The 25376-nt window shown below is 35.5% G+C and overlaps 1 protein-coding gene across 1 annotated transcript in view; it reads right to left on the bottom strand.

Annotated features, from left to right (window-relative positions):
• Positions 1–23439, bottom strand: part of LOC122812203 (zinc finger protein Gfi-1b-like) — a 311143-nt gene extending 287704 nt beyond the window's left edge. Inside the window, exon 1 of the mRNA XM_044084542.1 lies at positions 23301–23439. The gene's annotated coding sequence lies outside the window, so the exon portion shown is untranslated. The remainder of the gene's footprint in view (positions 1–23300) is intronic.
• Between the last annotated feature and the right edge of the window lie 1937 nt (positions 23440–25376).

The following is a 25376-nucleotide window of genomic DNA, read 5'->3' on the forward strand; positions in this document are numbered from 1 at the left end:
CTATCTTTTTGGGAATTTAAATATATAGCGAAATTCTCAGAGCACATTCAGACCCCCTCCAAAGCACTGGCGAGAATCATTTCGAACGCACCTAGGTCCCCAAAAATTTCTTGTATTCAGTATGAAAATCAAATTTATAGATCGGATGAACATATCTTACACATTTTTCACCAAATATATTCGGAGATCTACTCTACCTCCAGTCGCACGGCCTCCAAAGAAGAGATGAAAAATTTTTTAGATATGATTGACTTTCCAAAGATCACTGAACCACAGAAAGATAAACTTAGAGCCCAATTCAATATTACTGAAATTTTAGAATCTATTGACAAACTGAAAGCAGGAAAGGCCCCGGGTCCCGATGGCTTCCCATCTGAGTTCTATAAATCATATAAAGCTACCCTAGCTCCTATCTTACTAGACCTGTTTAAATCCATAGCTGACAATGGCATTAAGGATCCATACATTAATCTATCAAAAACTATCCTAATTCCCAAATCTTCAAAAGATGATACGAATCCTAATAACTATAGACCAATATCACTTATAAACGTGGATATTAAAATCTTATCCTCGATTCTAGCTGCTAGATTGAAAGATGTGCTGAATGATCTGATCTCTCCAGAGCAAACTGGATTTATGAGCAATAGACACACATGGGACAACACCTTAATACTAGAATCAATGATGCAATTATCCAAACAGAGCCGAGACCCTATTTACGCTTTGATACTTGACGCAAATAAAGCCTTTGACAGAGTCAACTGGGACTTCTTATTTCTAACTCTTTCAAAGTTTGGTCTCCCCTCTGAATTCATTGCCCTAATAAAGACCCTATACAATAGCTCACACACACACATTTACATAAACAGGAAACTCTCAAGACCGATTAAATTAGCCAATGGCACGAGACAAGGATGCCCTTTGTCTCCACTACTGTTCAACCTATACATTGAAGTACTACTTCTGTTTATTACACAGAAAGCCTATTATGCCACCCGAAACTATGTAATCTCAATATTAAATTCACCGCCTTTGCTGATGACCTTAACCTATATTTCATGTATCCCTCTAATAATGCAGTAAAGTTAGTAGACTCCATAGATACCTTTGCAGCATTCTCAGACTATAAAATCAATACTAATAAGTCCCATATTTTCCAAATTAACTCTGCAGCCCACAAGCCTTACCTCTTTCCAATCATGCCTTTTCACACCGCCCAATCAATCAAGTATCTAGGAGTTACTTATGAAGACTCATATTCCTCTATAATGCAAGCCAACCTAGCAAGGATTTGGAACTCTATTACACAGGATATGAAACGTTGGCAGCTACTGAAACTTTCCACACTTTCCAAAATCGCCATTGTCAAAATGAATATACTCCCAAAAATTCTTTATCAATATAACTCCTCCTTATCCCCAGCTACAGCCACTCTTATCAAGAAAATCCAGAAAGAGATTGGAAAGTTCATTTGGCATCCAAAATCAGTTAGAATGTCGTACTGTAAACTCATAGCTCCCAAACAGAAAGGAGGTATGGCCTTACCAAATCTCATTCTATACTATAGAATTATCCGGCTAATAGAATTCTTAACATAGCCAATTATGCCACTGAATCCATGCTATGGTCTCCTATCTGGACCAAGGTATGGCATAAATATGCTATCAATAAAAATATGAATCCCAAATCTCTGCCTTTCCTTACGAGAGCTTCAATTAAGAAAATGAAAATTCATAAAATTCTTAAGGACCTAATTGAAGACTTTCAGGAACTCTTCAACCAGATAGGCCTATCTGATGCCCTACCACTATTACAGCCTATTCATTTAAACCCTAACATTACAATGGGAGGCCAAATGCTGAACCTAAACAGATTCCCTATGATCAAAAACTACACGATATGGGATATACTCAAATTCCAACATCTCCCTCTAAATGAGCTTAGAGGAACTTTATCGTTATCTAAAGCCTATACTATCATTTTGAGGCAGCTAAGAGATCTCTTTTCACCCCTCCTTATAAATCAACACAAAACAGAAACTGAAATCAATATTATCACTCCACTGCTCTTAAACTTAAGTGTCAAGAAACATATGCTCTCCATTTCATACAAAGCATTCTCCACATACCTTTACGGGGACGAAGTTACCTTTGCTGACTATTGGAATAAACAAGGTCCCAATCTATCTCTTCAACAGAAGAAAGAATCGATAATCCTTACGCTTAAATACTCCCCCTTCAAGAAATTTACCTACACTCAGTTTATGATTATAAATAATCTATATCTTACCCCAACCCACCTAAACAAATTCAATGCCTCTATTTCCACATCATGCCCCTGTTGCCCACATCCACATGCAGATATTATACATATTCTGTGGTATTGCAAGTATGCGCATAACCTATGGTGCTCCCTCAAGGTTAGATTAGATAAAATGGGCTATCACAAATCAACACTATCTTGGGAAATGGCGCTACTCCATATTACCCGTATTAATATGCCACCCCTTAAGTTTAAAAGCCTGATTATTATATGTCTGTTGATTAAATTTTATATTACCAAACATTGGATGGATCGTTCAAAGCTATCTTGGGAGAGCTTCAGAAAAATGGCAGTTACATACATAACTTCTCAAAAATTGATTATTATCAACCCTCGTAAAAAAATGGAATTCAAACACCTATGGAACCTTATTTTTTCAATACTAGATATTAGCTGAAGTTACCATGCTAAAATATCTAAGAAGTCTTTTGGAACAAGTTTTTATTCTTCTTCCCCTTTTTTTTTCTTTTTTTTTCTATTAACTCATGGGCAAACAGATATAGGATGCATACCTTAGCATCTAGAGCTGTATGGCACTATGTATATAGGTTTTTTTAGAGTTGTTGCCTTTTTGTAGATGTAGGAATGTGTTATTATATTGCTCATATATACTTATATTCTACCTAATTCCAGTTGTTTTAAGTTTGTTTGTTGTTGTATATCAAAAATTCAATAAAGACTGGTTGGAAAAAAAAATATCATTAGTGTTCTTTTACATCAATTATTGAACACTGATTGGTTAAAACTATCACATGTATTTCAAGGCAGACTTTTAAAATGAACGACATTGTTGTAGTTACTTCATTTCTGAAGAAGTTACTCTAGTAGAGTGACGAAAACATGTTTAGTTGTAATAAACTTGTTATACGTTAAATTAGTCACTTGCGAGTGGCTGGTTGAAATCCTTCTGTTTTTATCACGTTTGTTTTTGGAGTTTCCTACAGTCTAATATTTCTTCTATCTTACTAGTAAAACAGAATATATCTTTACCGAGTAAACACACACACACACACACACACACACACACACACACACACACACAGTCTGTATTTAAGTACTTGTCATCTTGCACTTCACTGAGTCACAGCAATTTAGTCCCAATCTGGTGAAACACAAACTAGTGTATCTCCAGAATGGCCATTAATATGGGTGCTTTGGAAGTAGTAAGTTCATATCTCATTACTGTCAACAAACTAGGATTTAATATATTATGATGGCAGAGACAACAAAAAAAAAAAAAAAAAAAAAAAACAGCCCTCTGCCGTCTGAATAAAAAAAACATATAACTGGGCACAAGTTAATTGAGATGTAGTCCCCCCAGATTTTGTTGTTGTTGTTGTTGTTGTTATTGTACTCAGAGAAGGGTCTAATATCTTACTCAAGAAATTCCTTAATTAAAAAATTAAGAGGTACTTGGCACTTCTAAAAGAGTTGAGGTTTAGTTCAAATGTCAATGGGAAAATTCTAAAAAGACTGTTTTGGAAAACAATGGTGTGCTTTTGGAGGTCAGCTTTGAAGAGTATAGCAATGTTTTTGAGACCATAGATGGTGCATGTAAGAAACACTCAGTGTGATGTGCTTCTCTGTTAAAGTAGCTCTGTATGGTCACTTGCCAGAGAGCTCTACAAGCTGACCTGTAGTTGAACTGTTTACACAGACCATTGGGACTTCTATATTCTGTCACCCAGTAACTTGAAGGAAATTCCCTAACAAGCTGGCACTGGCAGGTGGGGGGTTTCATCATTCACTGTTATTATTGAAGAACGGAAATTCTGATCTATGTGTGATTTATTCTCTTTCACGTGGGTGTTTAAGAAAATTCTCTTCAGTGAAAGAAATTACATTAATTTCTTTGTTTTACAGTTATGACTCTAGAGCATGTTTGAAAAGGGAATTAGCAGATGAGAAGGTTATCCTTTCTGTAAAACGTTGAAGAGGTGTCAGAAACTGTAGGGACCAGACATGTTAAATTCTGTCACTCTGTGCCATGGCTGCAACCAATTCCAGTAACACAGAACAAATACATTTTACTGTTCATTTAATATGGCAGTATATATTGCCTTATTAGCTATTGGAATAAGTCACTTCAATATGTCTATGTAAGCTGCTTATATGTTTTAGGTCTCACTTGCATAGTTCCAGGTTTATCATTTTTGTCTGTTCCACTGCTTTGCATAGTCTAATGACTAACGGTCTGTATCCCTGTATATCAGTTCTAGCAAATGAAAGGAATGACATTTTGATCTATAAAGTCTGAATACTGCAGGTTACCAAGAAGAGAATGACTTGGACACGAGTCTGTAAATATCCAGAAGTATTACAACTCAATTCCAAAATGGGACAAGCTGTAGTTAATCAGACCAAAAGTGCTATTGTGCCAAATGCCGTTCACTTTAATAATTCTTCCACAGGCAGTGTAACAGACCAAAACATGTTATCCCTCTATGCAAGCTATTTTAATATAATCATTTCCAGTGATGCCAGTTTAAAAGGAAAACAGGTCCATTTCCCTAATTCATTGAATTCAGAGAAATGTGAAATCACTGGGTTTCAGGTAGTGGGCAGTGCTCCTCTGAATGGTCTCTTGGAGACTACAAGTATTACCTTTGGGCATGATGTGACCAACTATTTCTAGGATTTGTGACATTTACAATCATTCGTTTACCACTACTCATTCAGACTTCATATGATCGCTGACTGAACGGGATGCATCTCAGCCCGTCTTACTTTGTTGCTGATGAAACAGAATGCTACTTCTGATTAAAAGTTCACAGCAAGGCAAACTGTTATTTTATATCCAAAATTAGGAAAGCAAGAGCTAGTTGTTTTCATGCCAGCCTTAACAAGTAGATAAACAGTCTAGTCCTTCATTTTGCACTCTTTGCAATTCCCTTGTCTGTATGTAGCATTTTGTTATTCTGTCTGTACCTCACTGACATATGATAGCTCACTAGGCATGTGCCCATCACAATTCATCTTATTCAAAAAGTGGTCATAGTCCCTTCATTTTCTGTCTGGACACATTTGGAAACACATGTTGGGTTAGCATTCCTGATTATTTGCTCTAAATAAATAAATATGGTCTAAGATGCTAAAGGAATATGTTTTTGTTAATGTCACTGATACAGTGATAAAGCAACTTCTTTCATAATGTGGCGTGTGCATTTAATTTTTCATCCCAGAAAGGGAGGGAGTAAGCTTTTAGAGAACAGACCCAAATTACATGTGCTGAGAAACTCATCCTTTGAGTATGAACAGTACATTAGAACTGCATATCATAGAGTATCAAACCTGAAGTATTTGAATGAGTGTTTGTGGTTTGTTGTGATGCATATTAGTCAGTTCTGAAAGAATAACAGAATGTGTTAAACATGTACACAAATATAGCCCTGTGATGGTGGGAATGATGTCTGTATAAAAAATAAAAAACATAATATAACTGAACTGTTCATGTATAACTTAAGAGCCAGTTAGGCATGTAATTATATAATCGGGTACTGATAATAGTCCATTTTATGGCAAAACATTTTGGAGACACTGAGATAACACTGGAACTAATTTATCAAACAGTAAATGGCACACATTAATACAACCTCTGTCAACACACCCTAAATGAAACAAGTGCTAAGCTTCATACCTAAAGACAACCTTGATGTGATGTATTCTGACAAAAATGGCATCTAAAATGACCTAGGTTTAACATATTTCATAATCTGTAAAAGGTGGCATTTCTTGACATGGAATGAGTACACCAAATGGTCCAGTAATAGATCACAGGGATCATAGGAACCATAGTAAAGCAAGGCTATTCAACTAGAGGCCATGCATGCCTTGCCAATAACACTATTTGGACCAATGGCTCCACCAACATTTTCAAGGAGGGCAAGGCCTGTAGTCCCAAAATGTATTTTAGGGCACCCATCCAGTTGTCTAAGCTATGTTCAATGGCCAGCACATAGACACATTACTTGAAATACAAGGGGAGTCTATTCCAGCACAAGGACAGGCAATAGGTAATGACCCTATCTGTCCATTCAGTTTTGTTTATTACCTGATGCAACTCGAGATTTATTGTTTTAATGTTGGCTATGCTATTTGATATATTGAGGAAGAGAAGGTCATAGATAACAGGGTCTCTGAGAGCACAGAAGGCAAAGGTCAGATCCCCCTTCAAGAGCCTATATGATGCAGAATATGGGGATAGTGAGTCCAGCCTTTCCTAATAACTAAGGTTTTTGAGGCCCAATATCCTTTTTGTTTGGAACATCTGTGGTTTTTAAGTTTTTCAATGTATGTAGAGAGATTCATGCAAAAGGGTGCATTTAGGGTTGCCACCTTTTCAAATGCCCAAAGTGGGACAATTGTGGTATAAACATCAGATTTTGCAGGCCAAAGCATACCCACAGCCAGTACAAAGGACAGAACATCACTTTTTTGCCTAAATAAAAGCTTAATCTTGAATAATTTTAGTTCTTTATTCTATTTCTGATAACATTTAGGTGTTTCAGATACAGAATAACTGTTTTATGCAACTATTGCATAAATATAGGAAATAATTTTGCCCTAAAATCTCAGGACATCGGCAATTTTTACAATTTTTTTGCAGGACACAACTGCCCAAAGAGGGACTGTCCCTCGCAAAGTGGGGCAGTTGGTAACCTTAGGTGCATTGTATTCTGTAATGGGTCAAACCAGGGCAGAGTACAAAGGAAAAGTAACTTCCTTGGTTTTATATGACATACCCATTATGATTAACAGTGAAATAAAGAAATATATTATTACTACTACAGTTACTATATGGTGATGAAAGGAGAGTGAGCCATCAACTCTGGCACCCACGTCCCTAATTACAGACTCACTAGAGAGTGGAGTGGCATTGATACAATAGGTGGTACAAATCTGTTGTTTTCTAAAGGGGATGCTATTGAGTTTCTTTGCATTTAGTTTGAGACCTTTTCAGTGCTCTAGAAGTTCACACATGATAGTTCCATTTGAAGGGTTTTGGTATCACTGGTTGATTTAACTACCACTCCCAGCTTACAGTGAAGTTAGTCTGTCAGGGATCCTTGTTGTTAGTGTTTAGTTCACTGAAATAAATGCCAAAAATAAGGAAGCCTAATATGAAATCCTGGAAACTGCCACTAGTTACGTTTTCCCTAACTGAGGAGGCATCACTGACCCTTACAACATACATTTTGTCCTTTAGCCAGTTTGCACTCTAGTTTATCAGATATCAGTGTTTAAGGCCTTTAGCTTGCCAGATCCAAATAGGTAGTGTGAACAGTATGTCCATTGCCCACTGCCCGTGAGAACAAGTTTTAAAAGGCATGATTACCCTTAACAAATCTGCTCTTCTTTTAGCTGCATGTCTTTCAGAGACATCTTTACCAACTTTACATTACAACAGACTCACACTTTATAAATACAACGTTTACTAAGACTTTGAAAATTAATAATATAAAATGATTATTTTCCGTACTTAAGGAATTGAGCAGCTGCCCAGGCTGATATTATTTAGCATTGTATCGTGCGCAGATTTATGGTTCTCTGCTATAGCATCTCTGTCATTGCTTTTGGTATAATCCTTTGATTAGAAAATAACAAAAGACCTACTCACTCTCGCCCTCTCCTAGTATGACGGATGCTACATCTCCATTCTCTGAAGTACATTTTTTACAGAAGAAGCTACTTATTACATGCTGTCTAGTGTTGCTTTTTTTAGTTACAGTGTAGCAGATTGTATCATCTTTTAATCCCCTTCACGTATTGAGTGACAGAAAGGATCTGAATAAGAAACCTATTAAATAAGGTAGTCCTGTATTCTAGAAAGAGCTGATGAGAACTCTTGGATTTTGTGGTATTACTTCACAACTATGAGGTTCTTTGACAACCACAGGTCAGAGAACAGCTCTTGTTTTAGCAGAGTGGCAGTAACTTCAGTGTATGGTTGAATGCTGTAGATCGCAAGTTTATTTATTTGTTAATGCTGTAAAACAACTAGGCACATAGAGGAGACCTGTTAGGTGGCTTGTTCAAAATCACAGAGGTTGCAAGAGATGTTTGAGAGGATCAAAACCATGCCTGCAGTATGAAGCTTATTTGCATCTCATGGCCTTAATCTTCTCAGCTAAACTGCCAGACATTAGTTTGTGGCCTTCTTAACTATGACTTGTATGGTACAAAGCAAATACAGTGTAACAGCATTTAAAGAATATGATCAGAGGTGTACTGTGTACTGTGACTTTGCAACAGATTTAGCCAGTAACATCTGTATCAAATCCATAGATAAGTTATTAAAAGCAGGAACATCTTGACTTCAGCAATGACATGTTCACCAATATTTAAAAACAGTTTCCATTGTAAAGCATACCTGTTAGACTTCTAGTGCAGGAATTCTAGACAGAACCAAAAATAATAGGTGGGATTCCCTAAATCAGGGAAAGATTTTAAATATTGCTCTTAAATACTTATAAAGTTGCTAAAATAACAGAATTTGCATTATTATTTATTGACATGTGATTACCAGGAAAGTCCATCTGGGTAGAAGACCATTTACAGTGGAGGCCCAGGGAGAAAAGCTCCAAATTATTACAAAACATTTTAAGAACAATAATTTTACAATCTTCAAAGATTAAACAAAAACATCTGCATTTTAAATAATTATAACAAATTAGACGTAATATAAAAACATTGGTTAAGAATCAATACAAGGTATATGACAATCATTTAATATTTAGAGAAATTTTAGACAATTTGTAGAGAAATTAAAGGTAAGTTAGTTCGATATGAATAGGAACAACAGTATGAAGTGAAGGAAAAACAGGCTTATGGTATATTTAGAAAGATAGATGGGGAAGAGAATTAGTAGTAAGGAAGTAAGTGAAGAAGGAAGAGTAAGGAGGTATAAGGAATGAAAAGGTGCTTGTTCACACCTATGGATATAGTTTATCCTGGTTTTGAGCAAGAACACCAAGTATATGACATCTGAAATTCAAATATATGTCAGCATTTTCTTACTTCAATCCTCAATAATTAGCCAGAAAAACAAAAATTGTAAATGGAACAGAACGAAAATGTACGGCAAAAATCTGAACATTCTACAAAATTCTGGACCAGCTGAGAGGCATTCTGGAAAGTCACTTAGTACACTTCTCATAGGTCAAGTACAATAGTTTAAAATAACAAAAGGAGTGAAGAGTTTTGGGTGTCAGAATCATTTTTGTTATTCTGTTAATAATGTGATTTCATCGTTCTGTTAATAGTACAACCAAGTTTCTCTTTGGCAAGCATAAATTTTGTTTAACAGCTTTGCAGAACAGATTTTTGAAAATACTGCCATCTGCTGGGGTTGAGCAACAAAGCAGTCTTTATGAAAGATTGATATGCATTTGTTAATGCAAAACATTGTACTGCACAAAATATGCCTGTCAAAGAAATTTTGCAAATATCATTATATCATTACATCACAGTAGAGGAAAGTACTGTTGCAAACGTGAAACAAGGCTACAAAATATTAAGGAAATATTGTGCTAGCTGTGGTCTGAAGCTAAGCCATAATGCATTCAGAATCTGAAACAAAATGTTTGAAAAATGTAGTCATCAGTGGGTTAATATGCAGTTTGTTTTGACTTCTGATTGCTGTCTGTTGAAATATTCTTGTCAGATGTGAAAAATATAGTGAAGTGTTTAAAAACAGTTTTTTAAGATCCATATTATGTTGTTGATGAAGAAATAATTGACTTGTGCTACTTTCTTGATGCCACTTATTCTAGTCACACTAGAGCTCAGTACCATAAAATGATATATTTGCATATGACACTAATTCTATGACTGTCACATATTACCATTACCTTATCTAAATGAGTCGCAGCAGCAACCTTTGCAAATGTGGTGAAGGTATGAGTCAATTTTCAGACTCTAATAAGCAGGCCTGAGATGTGGTGATTGTCTGAGTCAATTGTTAGACATTAATAAGCAGGCCTGAGATGTGATGATGGTCTGAGTAGATTGATAAGCGTTAATAAGCAGGCCTGAGATGCGATGATGGTATGAGTCCATTGTTAGAAATTAATAAGCAGGCCTGAGATGTGGTGATGCTCTAAGTCAATTGATAGGCATTAATGAGCAGGCTTGAGATGTGGTGAAGGTCTATGTCCATTGATAAGCATTAATAAGTATGCCTGAGATGTGGTGAAGGTCTGAGTACATTGACAGACATTAATAAACAGGCCTGAGCAATGCTTTACACTGAAGCAGCAACTTCAGTGCCAAGATAAGTTTTCACCATACCTCTCAAAGTGCTTGTTGCTTGTTCAAGAATGATTGACAAAGCCAACAATAATGATGGAACAAAGGCCCAAAATGAGGGACAATTTTAAATATTACTCTAATTCACTTATAGTATTAACAGAACAGCAGGCTTTGCACTAGCATGCGTTTTTGTAGCAATAAGAAGAATGAAGCTCTGCTATGGGGTATAATTGACTGACTGTAAATCATCCATGATTTGCCAGAAAAAAATACAGGGGCCATTGCACAAATATGAGGCAAAATAAGAGATAGTCAACAAAACTCTGGACATTTGAGAGAAATGGTTTTCACTCAGAATGTTACCTCAGCATAGTGGCCCCAGTAAACTTAATGTTTTAAAAGATTGTTGCATTAACTAAAGATGCCCATTTTTAGCAAGGAACTTTGGGGGATGGGCATATCATAGGGTAGTAACCCTGCTTGGGTAAATTAATCAGTAACGTTTCATGCTTTGCTGCACAGACAAGAGTATTATCCCACCACAGCTAATTTTCATCATGTTTTGTTGCTTAAGTCAAGCTGCCTCTGAGCAGAGCTAGTGTCAGAACACCAGAGAACAGGCCCAATAAACTTGTTATCATTCTATGCTGCTTGTTAGGACTCACCTCACATCAAATCAAATGAAACTTTTTCCCAACCAGTAAATGGAAATGAATACAAGAAAAGAAGCACAGCATACATCTCAACCTCTTAGAACAACAAATCTGGACAAACCCATAAGTAATGGAGGAACAAAGGCCCTAAACTAGGGACAATTTTTCAATATTGTTTTTGCAAACATAAAAAGTTGATAGAATAACAGGTTTTGCATCAGCATGCATTTTGTAAGGGAATGAAGTCTGAAATTAAAATGCCTATCATTATTTTCTGACTTCAATTCTCAATGCTTTTCGTCCTCCAGTTCCTGTTGTTGGTCCATTTATTTTTTAATTTGTCTGGTTTTTGGTTTGGTTATTTTCAGTTCTCAATGCTTTGCCAGTGATTTACCAGAAAACCAAAATTTTATGAGAACCATACCAAACATATGAGGCAAAAATCTGAACAGTTGAGAGGTATGAAACACAGAAATAAAACACAAGAACTGAGTAATTCTAGCAATGATTTTTAACATTTGTGACTTTTCAAAGTACTATTTGTAAATAAGCTGAACTACAACTAATAACTCAGATGAAGCATGCAAATGTATCATGCAGAACCTATAAATACATAACTCAAACAAAATGTCTATTAAATAACAGGTATATGTTACAGAAAAAAACATATAGCTTCAATGTTTGGACATTAGAATACATTAAGCTATTTATTCTTTACTTCTTTAATTCACCAGTAAAATTACACTACAAATGGGATCAAATAGTAGATGCAACCTTGTAAAATACTGTCAGAAGAAAAGTTAGATTATAACTTCTTGCCCTAAACTTAAACTTGCCATTCCGTTTGTTATTACTGTAAGCCTATTAATAAGAACTAGCTAAAATACTACTCTTCAACTTAATTTTCTCTTTATAATTTTCCTACTGAAATGTCATATTATCTGTAGTCTTACTACATCCATAGCCTTTTCCAGAAGTTGCTTAGACTAAGCCTTGTTGTCTCTATCCTTCACTTCTTATTCCACATCAACAAAATTTCATTCTGTTTGTCTCTCTCAGCAAATGCCCTCAACCTTGTTCAACCCTACAACAAACCCAGGTATGAGGGAGAATCCAGTGTTCAGAGCACCAGTGCTACCGTAGCTATCCTACCCTAAACAAAAGCGTGGTATGGTTAATATCTCACCTTGTCACTGCCAGCTTACAAAATACAAGCCACTGATGGCATGGATTTATAGTGCATGTCAGCAGTTTTACTCATAGTATTATGGGATACTGAAACTCACAAAACCAAATTACAAATGACTAAAACATGATGATGAAAATGTAAATATGCTAAAATGCTGCTTTACAGATATTCGGCTTTTCCGTATATGAATGGCTTCTTGAAATAATTTTTTTGAGTAACAACAATGCCGCTAAGCAACAAATTACTTTCAGGACAAGTACATTCCTGGAATAAGAAGAAGTAACCTTGAAGGAAACTTAACATTTTTAGTGGCACACCTTTTCTGTGACCCAGTATGCATTCTGCTATATAAACTTTCTGAAATTGTGCAATTGTTCTGATTTTAGATTTTCTTTTTAATCAAAGGATTTTTAGATCTATTTGTCCATTCTATTTGGCACTGTTGAATTCATAACCATCACCTCAACAACCATAACAGTTATTCTTCATGTCTCTGGATATGGTCATCAAGTCTAACCCTGGGCAAAGACTACACACAAAATGAAACTAAAAGGAACCCATCAAAGATTCTTTGGCAGTGAATTACTTTGTTTTGCTACAGTCTCTCAAGGACTATGACTTATCATCTAGTTAATATGAACATGATCAGCAAGTTCTGACGCCAATGTTTCTCCCCCCAAAAAAAACTTCCTCTTTCATTAACTTTTCCAGTCAAGAAAGTTAACTTACCTAAATAATTACTTGCATTTTGCAAATAGTATGCAATGCAACTTGAATGTCATGGCAGCTAGCTCACGCGTAAATATCTTTTGCTAACTTATACAGCTTATACGTTTAATTCATTCACACATAGCAGATGTGAAAAGTTACACCCCTATTAGACTATGCACAATCTGTTCAAAAAAAAAAGGAGGACAAAAAAGTGAAATACAAAAATATTGTAAATAGCAAAAGCTATTAGAATGTACAAATGTTAGTTTTATTCATCAAAAAACTCAATATAGTCAGTCTTTATAAGACTATTACATCATACTGCAAAAAACCCTCAAACTTAAAATGTTCCGAATTTTTCACAAATCTGTCTGTCTGTCTCTCTCTCTATATATATATATATACATACATATATATATATATATATATATATATATATATATATATATAGCAGTCCACATAAGCTAGAAACAGCATTTATTTATTCCTGTATTTATGTATATTAACCAGTTTGGTAAACTGGTCGAAGGACTATTTTTCATTGTGATCCAAACCAAGAACAATAATAATAACTATTGTATGGATATAATGTAAGCTGACATTTGTGGCATAGCACATTGATAATTCCTAAAACATACAAGTAAACTGCAAACAGACATCTGATGTACACAGTATTATGGGAGATAATTACAGATTAGAATATCTTATCAACTGTCACTGGATGAGAGAGTGAATGAGCAAATGAACAAGAGAAATAATCAAGGTATGTAGAGAAGATGAGATGAAACACATCGGTCAATGTTCAAAGACCTCCTGAACAATGCAGTCCTGTACCAACTTAGGTAACAGGGAATAATTCTGGATTAAAAAAACATAAAAACATACCTCTCAACCTCTTGGAGCAGGAAATCTGGATAAAGCATAAAAGAATGGGGGCACAAAGGCCCAAAATTGGGACAGATTTTAAATATTGCTCTTATAAACATAGGAAGTTGTTAGAATAACAGAATTTGTATTATCCCACATTTTCTTCAGAGTATGAAGTCTGAAATTCAAATCCATGTCTTTATTTAGAGTCTTCAGTCCTCAATAATTTGCCAGAAAACCACACATTTTATGAAAAACAGTCCAAAAATATGAGGCAAAATCTGGATATTCTGTGAAAATCTGTACAGTTGAGAGGTATGCATAGAAACTACAGTGCCCAGAATACCAAATAAAATAATGTTAGAAATTATCACACTTACTTTAGCTTGCTTTTGAAAAAGCATTATCCAAAAATATATTTCTGCAAAAGCTTGAATATGAGCTACCTTTTACTAAATTATGCTTAAGCAATGATAGCCATATCTTTACATCATAGTCAACAGAACATTCCACTTTTACCCATCTAACTAATAATTTCACTCATTGTTATGAAATTTTACACAAACTACACTGACTGCCAATGACCAGCAGAGACACTCTTATTCAAAACACCCTTAGATTCAAAATACTACTGCCCTCCAGTATGATCAAAACTGTCACTGAGGGAGCTTAAATACTCACTAAGGAACATTACTAATGACTCCGTCTTACAATACAGACACTCATTTAACCTAGCAAATGAGGGAGCTCATTCACAGACATAGAACTACCCACCTTTCCATATAATATGCAACTTCAGTAAATATTAATAGACTCAAGAAAAAGCTGAATAAACATCTTCCCAAACAAAATGTATGCAGATGTCTCAGGGGCAATGGTAAACTCTATATAACCTTTATCTACGGTATCACAAAAGCAACATTTTGCCAACTCTCTGTATATACTTTCAACATACACAGACGCACACATACACGCACACCTATATATATATATATATATATATATATATATATATATATATATATATATATATATATATATATATATATATATGTGTGTGTGTATGTGCGTGTGTGTGTAAAACAGCCAGCAAAGATCACTACTTTAAAATAAATGAAGCAACAGAGGAAAAAGAAAAACAGCTTGATCACTACAGTGAAGGTTGTGACAATAGGAGGTACTGCCAGCACAGCTAACTGGAATTTTGTAAATACGTATATGTCATTTGTGAATATCAAACTGATTTATACAAGATGCTTGTGTTACAAATGTATTAGAACTGTATGTCATGTGCATATCAAACTGATTTATACAGATGTTTGTGTTGAAAAGGTATTTGAAAAGTGCTTGTGTTTGAAATGTATCCACAGTGTGCCCTTCTGGAGAGAACAGAAATGTGCATGTACTATTGCAACTTTTAAATGTATATGTTCTCACAGGTTTCAACACAGCCAGAGATGCAAAGTCTGTACTAGGAAGCGTTCTGTATTGTCTTTGGGGTGAACTAGCTGCCACTCAAGAAGAGTGGAAGTGTTTAATTGTTTTATTACCTCGAGATGCTCAACAGATCTGAGTAAAGCTCTTCTTTGTGTATTTTTACATGCAAGTATTAAAATACTGACATTTTCCAGGGTTGGTGATACTGTGGGAAACAGAGTCAGATGACCAGTTGTATGTAATGTCATTCTGTACAGAAATAATGTTTTAAGATGTCTCAGGAGCAATCTGTATTCTGTCTTGTCCTGACAACAAGAAGGACCATTCACCACATCATCTCCCTTGCTCTATTAAGTAAGTTATTAGGGAGCAGTATAATTCTCTTAGATTCAGTCAGTAGTACAATGAAGCTTAGTTTGGATATTGTTTTTCTTTATTTGTCTGAGCCTGTCTTTCAGTGTTATTTTAAATATTTCCTGTGATTTTGAACTCTGATGTCACTATTTAGTATTGTCTTGTTAGTTTATTATTTATTATTAAATATATTTAAACTTTTCATTGTGGCTGATCTTTGTAGAGATATTTAAGTTTTGAGAGCATTGAATATTTATATGGTGACACTATGGGCAACTCCTAATAGCCTTGCTCTTGGTCAAACTACAATTCGTATTAATATTCATTTAATTTGGTATATTGGGTACCTTTGAAAAAGCCTTAAGGTAGCTGGCAGGAGTGTCTGATGGCAGTCATAACTACCTTACAGTCTGGGCAGAAGGGGACATAGCTAGTAAACCTGTGCCAGCCTTTCCCGGGTGTGTGTGTGGTAAACCTGTGCCAGCCTTTCCCAGGTGTGTGTGTGTGTGTGTGTGTGTGTGTGTGTGTGTGTGTGTGTGTGTGTGTGTGTGTGTGTGTGTGTATATACATCAAATCTCAACCAGGTCAACCAGTGTGTGTACATCAAATCTTAAAGAGTCTGTGTGTCAGCTACTTGGGCAGGGACACAATGCACTGGTTGGACAGAGAAGGTTCTGGAGGTCTTGGCTTGGACACTCAGCTGAGATCTCAACTCTGTAACTGCGCCAGTGGAGAGTCTTAGTGAGGTATCTGGTGAAAGATGGAGAAACCAGCCCCGGACTGACTGTTTTCCCCATCTGCTCTTAAGGGAAATTGTGCTTGATTGTGCTTGCTGCTGGGAAGCTGCATCTGGAGATACTGTGTATATACCGCTTATCCTTCCAGTGAACATCCCCCACTGGTGCCAGTGGTGAGGCTTGAGGATCCTTGATTATTGACCCTGAGCTGGCAGGTCGTCATATACTGGTGACAATGGTAGGATATCCTCATCACATATTTGTTGGCAGTGGTGGGATATTCACATCACATATTGGTTGACAGTGGTGGGATATCCATGTCACAAAGGGCATAAACTTTAATAAAACACTAAAACAATAAAAAGAAGATGAATGCTTTTGGGGTAACATTGCTGCCACATCACTGTACAGATGATCATGATTGGTTAAAATATATCTTTAAGTGGCTATGTCAGGATTCAACCTTCAAAGCCAGTCCCTGATGGGTGTCAGCAATTTAACAGATTTTGATTGGATATTAAGTTTTTTAAATGGTTTTATGTACTGAGCATGAGTAGATCTGATGAAGGGTTAGTGTTAACCCGAAAGCACTCATCTTCTTTTTATTGTTTTAGTGTTTTATTAAAGTTTATGACCTTCACTCTTTACATATATATATATATATATATATATACATATATATATATATATATATATATATATATATATATATATATATATATATATAAAATATGCAGTTGTATATCAAGTCATTGGAAATGTTTTTTATCAAATGGCAACAGATCAAAAGTAACTCATTGATCAGCAGCCTATTGAAAGCAAGAAAAAATATATATTGCCCCCCCCCCCCCCACTGCTAATTATATATACCAACTCTGAGATCACATTACAGTGGGAAAGGGCAAATTCCCTGATCTCCACTGTATAGTGTTCTTGCACAGAAAAAAAAAGCCAGAACATTTGATCAGCTGATTTTTGAACAACTGTGCAGACTGTTTTTTTTATTCAACAAATGGAACCTTTAACCAATTGTTGGAAACCCATATCTGTTTATCTGTGTGTGTGTGTGTGTGTGTGTGTGTGTGTGTGTGTGTGTGTGTGTGTGTGTGTGTGCGCGCGTTGAGTTAGAGTGTGATAGCTGCAGTTTTGTGTTGTTCTGCCAATTGACAGAAGAGCAAAAGTAGTGTCTGGAGAGAATAAATTGTAGAATTAGAATTAGACTGAAATGAGAAAGGTGAATGCAGAATGAGAAAATATTATAAGAAGCTAGAGTGAGCAGAAAGATTATTTGGGAAGAAGAGAGTAATTAAGTTAGTTGTGGGAGAGAGAATGCTAAGGGAGGTGTGGGTATAACATTTACTTTAAAAAGAGAACATAGAGAGAGACATAAATCCATTCATTTGCCAGGATAGTCTATATGGGCCTTGCAAGACCACTTTTCAGTATACATCTGGAGAGAAAAGCTCCAATAATCAGTTTGAAAGTCAAAAAAATACACAATATAATACAATGCAATGCAATAGTAACTTCTTAATGTAGACAAAATATTGTAGCTAGTTTTCTTTAACAGTTCATTTGTTATTTCAAAAACATTTCTCATTAGTACATACTGGCTTCATTCTCAAGTTAACTACTGTGATAAAAAAATATATCAATTTACAGCAGAAAGTAAAATACACTTGGCATATCAAAAATCAGACCTGTAGCACCTTTTGAGTACTGTGTTTAGAGTTTAAATAGCAAATAACTCTTTCAAATGAACAGAGAAGGCATTCATTTATCTATACCATCTTATATTTTAATCCTAATTATTTTACATCTTACAATGTGTCACAAATATATAGAATTATTTTTATGCTGATTTTAAAATATTTATTTATTTATTTACTATTTATAGAGCGTCTTCTGCGTGGAGACGTGCGTGAATGAGCGTACCTTCGTTGAAGGTTGTGCGTCAGGGCTGGTAACTTGGCACGTAAAAATCAACTACCAATCATTAGCGGACCGGAGTTCCGCTGTGGCGACCCCTAACTGGGAAAAGCCGAAAGACTCAACGACAACAACTATTTATAATCATCCTTTTCACATATTGTTGCAAAAGCGTGCTTAAAATGCCAGGCATACTTCTACTTTTTTTTAACTTTTAGCCAGAAAAGCACCCCAATGTATAATTTTAGTTCAACGTGTGTGCAGTAATACAAGGATGCCAGCTGATGCATTCAGGATTTAACAGTATGGTCATGGTATTACTTCAATACATTACTTTTTCTTCAGGTCAGCATAAAAGTCAATATCAGTGGTCAAACCCCATATGATGAATGCTGCCTTTAAAACAGTATGATACATAATAACGTACGAGTGGCATACACAAGCTGCAGAGTTGTAAGAAAGCTGTTTTTCTTAAGCACTTGCAAGTAAGACAAGCATGTGCTAATATGAAATAAAGGCTGTCTATATACCTAAGTGTGCCAAGACCTGCAAAATCCCACTGCTTTGGTGGAACCCTGACACCTTTATTTTGCTACAGTTAAAAATGTGCAACTTGAGAGGATCGGCAATGGAAACCTGATTCCTTTGTAATTACAATAGTTTTAGTTTAACATTTATGCTCTAGCTTTGCAAATTGCAAGAATAATATATTTAAAAACTTGCCAGACCAAAAATATGTCACATTTTTGTTTGTTTTTGCTGAAATCTATTTGTATGCTACAGACAGAACATGTTAGGGTGAGGTTCATGCTGGTGTTTTGGCCATATTTTTTTGCATCAAGTATATATTTAAAGCTAGTCTCTAAAACTAGTGTTATATCATACATGGACAGAGTACTTTTCTCTTTCTTATTATGACATTTCAGATACTATGCAAAAATATGTAATTCTGTCAGGTAGGAAAATATGTGGGTATGCCTAACTGGAGTAAAACCAATAGTTTTAGCATAGAGTGTGTGTGTGTGTGTGTGTGTGTGTGTGTGTGTGTGTGTGTGTGTGTGTGTGTGTGTGTGTGTGTGTGTGTGTGTGTGTTTATATATATAGAGAGAGAGATAGACAGAGAGAGAGAGAGACAGCGAGAGAGAGAGAGAGAGAGATATTGGTGTTATGTATGTACTCTTTTACTCATCCTGTATTTGTGGGACTTTTTAAATTAAGTAATATGCTTCCAGTATGTAAGATCAATAAGAAATTGTTCACAATCCACAGATAATGTGGCACCTGCTATTCAGATATTTTTGTAGTTATAAAACCAGCTCAGTCTATACCAGTTCATGGAATATTGGTTAATTAGCTTGTTTATTTCTAAAATTTTTTAGTTAACCAGTTCTGCCCAGAGGTTAGTAATTACCATTATTTCACATTTTCAGGTGGATAGTATATTACACAATACAGAGGCAAGTGAGGAATCCTCTGCTCAATAAAGTCCTCAAGAGAGTATATCAAGCCTGCCTGTGCTATGAAACAATGAGACATCCTGACTTAGTGTGTGTATGTATGTGCACGTGTTAATATATGTGTTTATGTGTGTCTGTGTATCTGTCTATGTACACAGATATATGTAGACATACACCATGGCTACATACAAATGCTTAAGGAAGAAATGCTTTTACCTAGCAAAGTAAATAACTGAATAAAGGGTGACATATATTTGTTATAAAAGTAATATTTCTATAATTTGGAAACATACTCCAGAAAAAAAATGCCTTTGTGTTGCGGTGGGGAGGACAGTAGCAGTAAGCATGTTTGATGTACAAATACGAGATTTCTGTTTTACCCTTAGAGGAGCAGCAGTCTTGAAGTTGATTTACAATTCCAAAAATTGTGGTTATATCCTTCAAATGCCTATGAACCATCATTATACACTAGATGCTTTAAGAAGTGGTGAGTACTCCACTTATTATAGATAAAGCTATGAGTTTCTTTGTTTGACAATTTCTTATTTATGGAGTCCAAAATGATACCTCTCTTCAATGGAATCAATTCAAGGCAATCAGTTAAAAAGACAGAACTAAAGGAATCTGTCAAGTGTTGACGACAGGACCCCCAACTTTTCATTTCTAACCATCATTGTGAAAACTGCAGCTTAAATGAACACTTAAAATCTATTACAGGTGTAGAATTCATTATAGAACATGAAATGAGGAATGGGGTGTATTTGAATTTTGCACCCTGCCATGTCTACCAACACTGAGTAGAATGGGAGTTTGCATCCCTTTTGACCATCATAAATAATATTAAAACGTACTCTGCTGTATTGATTCTAAATAAAATACACAGATCAGCCTTGTAGCATTAATGCAGATGTTAAATAGCTGGAATGGGATGGAACCTACAACGTAAAATAAAATAGTTAAGTGTTAAACAGGAGAACTGCAGGCTAGTAGCATGATGATTGCTATTACTGAACTACTTTATGTAAGAAAACAGAACTGTCATCAGTTTCACTTTCAGATTAAACATTAGTACATTTGTAACACTTGCACATATGTAAATCCAAATTGTGCCAGCTATGACATTTCATTTGAAATATTAGATGTAATAAAAAGCCATGGTGGTTATTCAAGATGGCTTTTACTATAAGTGTTTCTGGTATTTCTGTAAATTCGAGCTAAGAAAGGCTTCTGCTTAAGTAGACTGGTTTATCGGAAGATGTTGTTAACATACTCTATGGAATGATATATAACAAAGACTGCAACAGCACGTGTGGCTTGCATTCTTTGCTGTACATTGTGTGTTTAGTATGTGAAGTGCATGTGTATGACAGGACGATCACATGCTAAGGCACGGTCACTATTTGGTTACAATCTATAACTGTCTACAGGAAGAAATAAGAGGGATGACTGACTCATGTCACAGTAGCACTACTGGTCAGTAACATACTGTTGTCATCAAAGTAACACTGACCAGCAGTCAAACGTCTGGGCGTAAAGCTTTAGAAAAAATAAAACATAAAATATTGCTGAGTCCAGGTAGAATAACATGTAATGCAGTAAATGATGTCCTTTAGTGGTGTTACTAACATAATGTTTCCCTTTGTTGAATATGTAGTCTTTACCTGCCTTCCTAGCTGAATCTGGACGTTCGTAGTAATAACTGACTGTGCTCATGATTTATACAGCCTAGCCAAGGCTCTATTTGTGATTATTGTTGTATAATAGAAACAGAGCAGATGCAGCCATGTTGCAAGTCTGCTTTCTATCTCACTGAAGTATATTGCCCATCTAATGGAAGCCTGTTGTCCAGCTGGCAGAAGTCTGTTGTCCATCTGATAGAAGTGCTTCTTTTCATTATTTTAATTGCTAGAAATTGAAAGTCATATTACACCATCTTTTTCAGTGTTATATCTCTCTTTGTTATATAGAAGCCTGTGTCTATTTCTAATAAATGACAAACACTGTATATACAGCTCTGTTTCTAAATGCTGTTTATGTAAGCTATGGTACTTTTTTCTCTCATGTATGTACACTTACCTATATTTTGTATTTCTTCTGATCTCATGTAACTGTATTTTTTTTGCATATGTCAAAACTGTTGTTAAATGTGAAACATTTCCCCCCAGGCTTGTGCTGAAAGAGGGTTTTATCACAATCGGACTTTCCTGGTAAACAAAGGTAAATAATTGAATAACAAATAAGTCTGTTGTCCATTGGAAGGATACTGATAGTGTTCTCAGAGAGGACAGAAAACAAGGAGTACGGGGGTATTTCTCATTAAGATAATATGCACAGTCAGTGCAAAGATGAGATTTTCTGAATGTTATACGCAATTCTTGGAACATACTGTTGGTCAAAAGGAATGGTGGTACACGTTTTCATCTTCAGTTCCTTTTGTGAAAAAAGGCCATGCTGTACTGCAGTACCATCAGAGCCATTGTCTAGAGAAGATATTTAGCATGTAGTGGTTTAAAAATTTAGAAAACCGAGAGGTCTGTGCACTTTACATTCTTTAATTAATGTGGTGCGCAGCAGTGCTTTTTACCCATTACACATATACTCATCATAGTTTATGCAGTAAAAGCTGTAGCACAAAAGATAAAACTATGTTCCCAAAAATGCACTTGCGATCATTCCATACTGGTTACCATAAACTTTATTATTACATTGCTTGTCTGGTTTTGATGGCAGTACATCTTCAGTCAGTCTCCAGTCTGAAGCGAGTCCCTTTCCCTAACAGATGATAGCTATCACAGCTTTCTATTACTGTAGTCATCATTACTGTCTGCAACCTCCCAAATGTCACTTCTGTCATATGAAGAGGCCAGTAGTCCAGTAATTATACCAGAATAACTGCATTTGTAAATCTAAGCCTCATACCAAATGTCCACTCAGGATCCTTTCCTGAAGGCAAATATATATATATATATATATATATATATATATATATATATATATATATATATATATATATATATATATATATATATATATATATATATATATATATATATATATATATATTGTCCCATGATGCTTCAAATATGGAACTACTGACTCTGTTTTAATTCCTAAGTATCATCAGCTGTTAGTGCAAACTCATAGCTCACTTTCTGTTCTAAACAGCCCAGTAGAGTATTTGATAGATCACTTAATTATATTTGTAATATAAATTGATAGGCATACAACATGCTGCACATATGCATGCACCTGCAATAAAACCTGCAAAAAATAGTTACTCTCTCATTATTTTGTGAAAATTTTCTGACGGACCACCGCTAACTGAATGTGGCAAAGAGAGAGACATCAAGATGAAAAGCAGAACTAAATCTGCAGCAAATGTTTCACTTACTTTTAACCTCTGATTAGCAGATAGCAGATATCCCTTTTCTTTTTCAAGATGGATAACCAAATGCAGAAAGAAAAATCCAGAGATGAAACAATGCACCTAAGAGAATAAATCAGAGAAAAATCAGCATTGCTTTGCCACCTCAAATCAGGTCTGACTGAATACAGTGACAGAAACGTGGCTTTGACTGCTTAAGCTTTCCAGTTAAAACCACATAGCTTCCTCTTCTAAAAGTAACATCAAGCACGCGCAGTTGTATCATTTCACATACAAGCCATGGGACAAAAAGAGATACCAAAATCTGGGGCCCTATTTAGTTTCATGTTTTAGCACACAATAAGACACAGTAATGAATAATGTGCAAGGTACACTTTACAGAGTGATTTAGTTCATGAGTCTGCACACCTTAGTACAAACAAGAATCATCAATAACAAAACAGTTGCAAGTCCTAAATAATGATCTCAGACATTGACTGGAAATGTTTATCTTGACCACAAAGTAACCACAAAGACTATAACAATCCACTGCTATTTTTCAGGAAAAGCATGCACATTTCCAACATGTTATTGGACCTGAAATACAACAAAAAAGTAAGAATAAGTTATAGAAGGCTTGCTGTGAAACTGAAGTCAGATGCCATTTGATATTACTCTGTACCAGGACTGCCCTACCAACCCCAAACCGTTATGAAAACTGAAGTCTGTCTGATGTGTTTAACCAAAATCTTACAGTACAACAGTACATCAGCCCGGAACAACATGATGTACAGATACTTGTCAAGAGATCTGATGTTTCACACCAAACAAACTGCTAGCAGAAATGTTTCTCTTTCCTTCAAATCAATGCCATAGTGCAATCTGTATCATCACAATGACGGAATAATGATTTAGAGATAAAGTCTTTCCAAAAGTATATGGATATTAAATTACTGGTAATCAAAAATGGCACTCTAACACAAAATTAAAATGTTGTGGGCTCCTCAGGATTACAGTGCTGTGGTATAAAATCCAGATTATTGTCTAGTACATTCATTTTATAACACCACTGGCTTCTTCAATACTCATAAATGTATTTAAAAGTGCACTTCAATTTTTAAACTCTAAATTATTACTAAATGCATCATAATTAGTTGTTAGGCTCCCATTGTGAGGACATGAACACATTATGGTATGAGGTTAAAATGGAAGGAGACATTATTTTTAACCAAAACATGACAGAGACAAACAGGCAAAGAGAAGAAAAGACTACCAGAATATCTTTTAAACCCTGACAGACCCCAGAACAAAAATTATTATAGTTGTGAGCCCCAGAATATCTTTTAAACCCTGACAGACCCCAGAACAAAAATTATTATAGCTATGAGCCCCAGAATATCTTTTAAACCCTGACAGGCCCCAGAACAAAAATTATTATAGTTCTGAGCCCCAGAATATCTTTTAAACCCTAACAGGCCCCAGAACAAAAATTATTATAGTTGTGAGCCCCAGAATATCTTTTAAACCCTGACAGGCCCCAGAACAAAAATTATTATAGATGTGAGCCTGGGCAGAAATTGTAAGCTCCAGGAAAAGGTGATCCTCTAGGATATTTATGCAACCAGATAGGGCCCCATGCCAGTGGCCTCATCCATGTTTTGAGTTCTGGCAATAAAGAATTATTTTCAGACTGCATACTTAGAAATCTGGAAAAAGAATTCTGAAACTTTAAATAAATAAAGATAATTTTTAGGACACTCACCAGCAAAAGAAGAATTAGGAACATTGAGTCTACAGTTACTGCACCCTTTGTGGTTAATTTGAATGATTTTATTATTGTTAGCTAATCAGTTTTCATGTTTTATATGTATGTAAGTATCTGTCTCTCTTTGTCTGTGTGTGTGTGTGTGTGTGTGTGTGTGTGTGTGTGTGTGTGTGTGTGTGTATATACACACACACACACACACACACACACACACACACACACACACACACACACACACACACGGGTCTATATTATAATATCGAATGGAATGACTGTCGAACAGCCGAAATATTGAAAGTGCCGTTCATCGAGTTCTGGTTTGTGGGATTGGGGTGCAG

The sequence above is a fragment of the Protopterus annectens genome, chromosome 9.part0, assembly GCF_019279795.1.
Source record: "Protopterus annectens isolate FY-2018-M chromosome 9.part0, PAN1.0, whole genome shotgun sequence".
Classification (NCBI taxonomy): Eukaryota; Metazoa; Chordata; order Ceratodontiformes; family Protopteridae; genus Protopterus; species Protopterus annectens.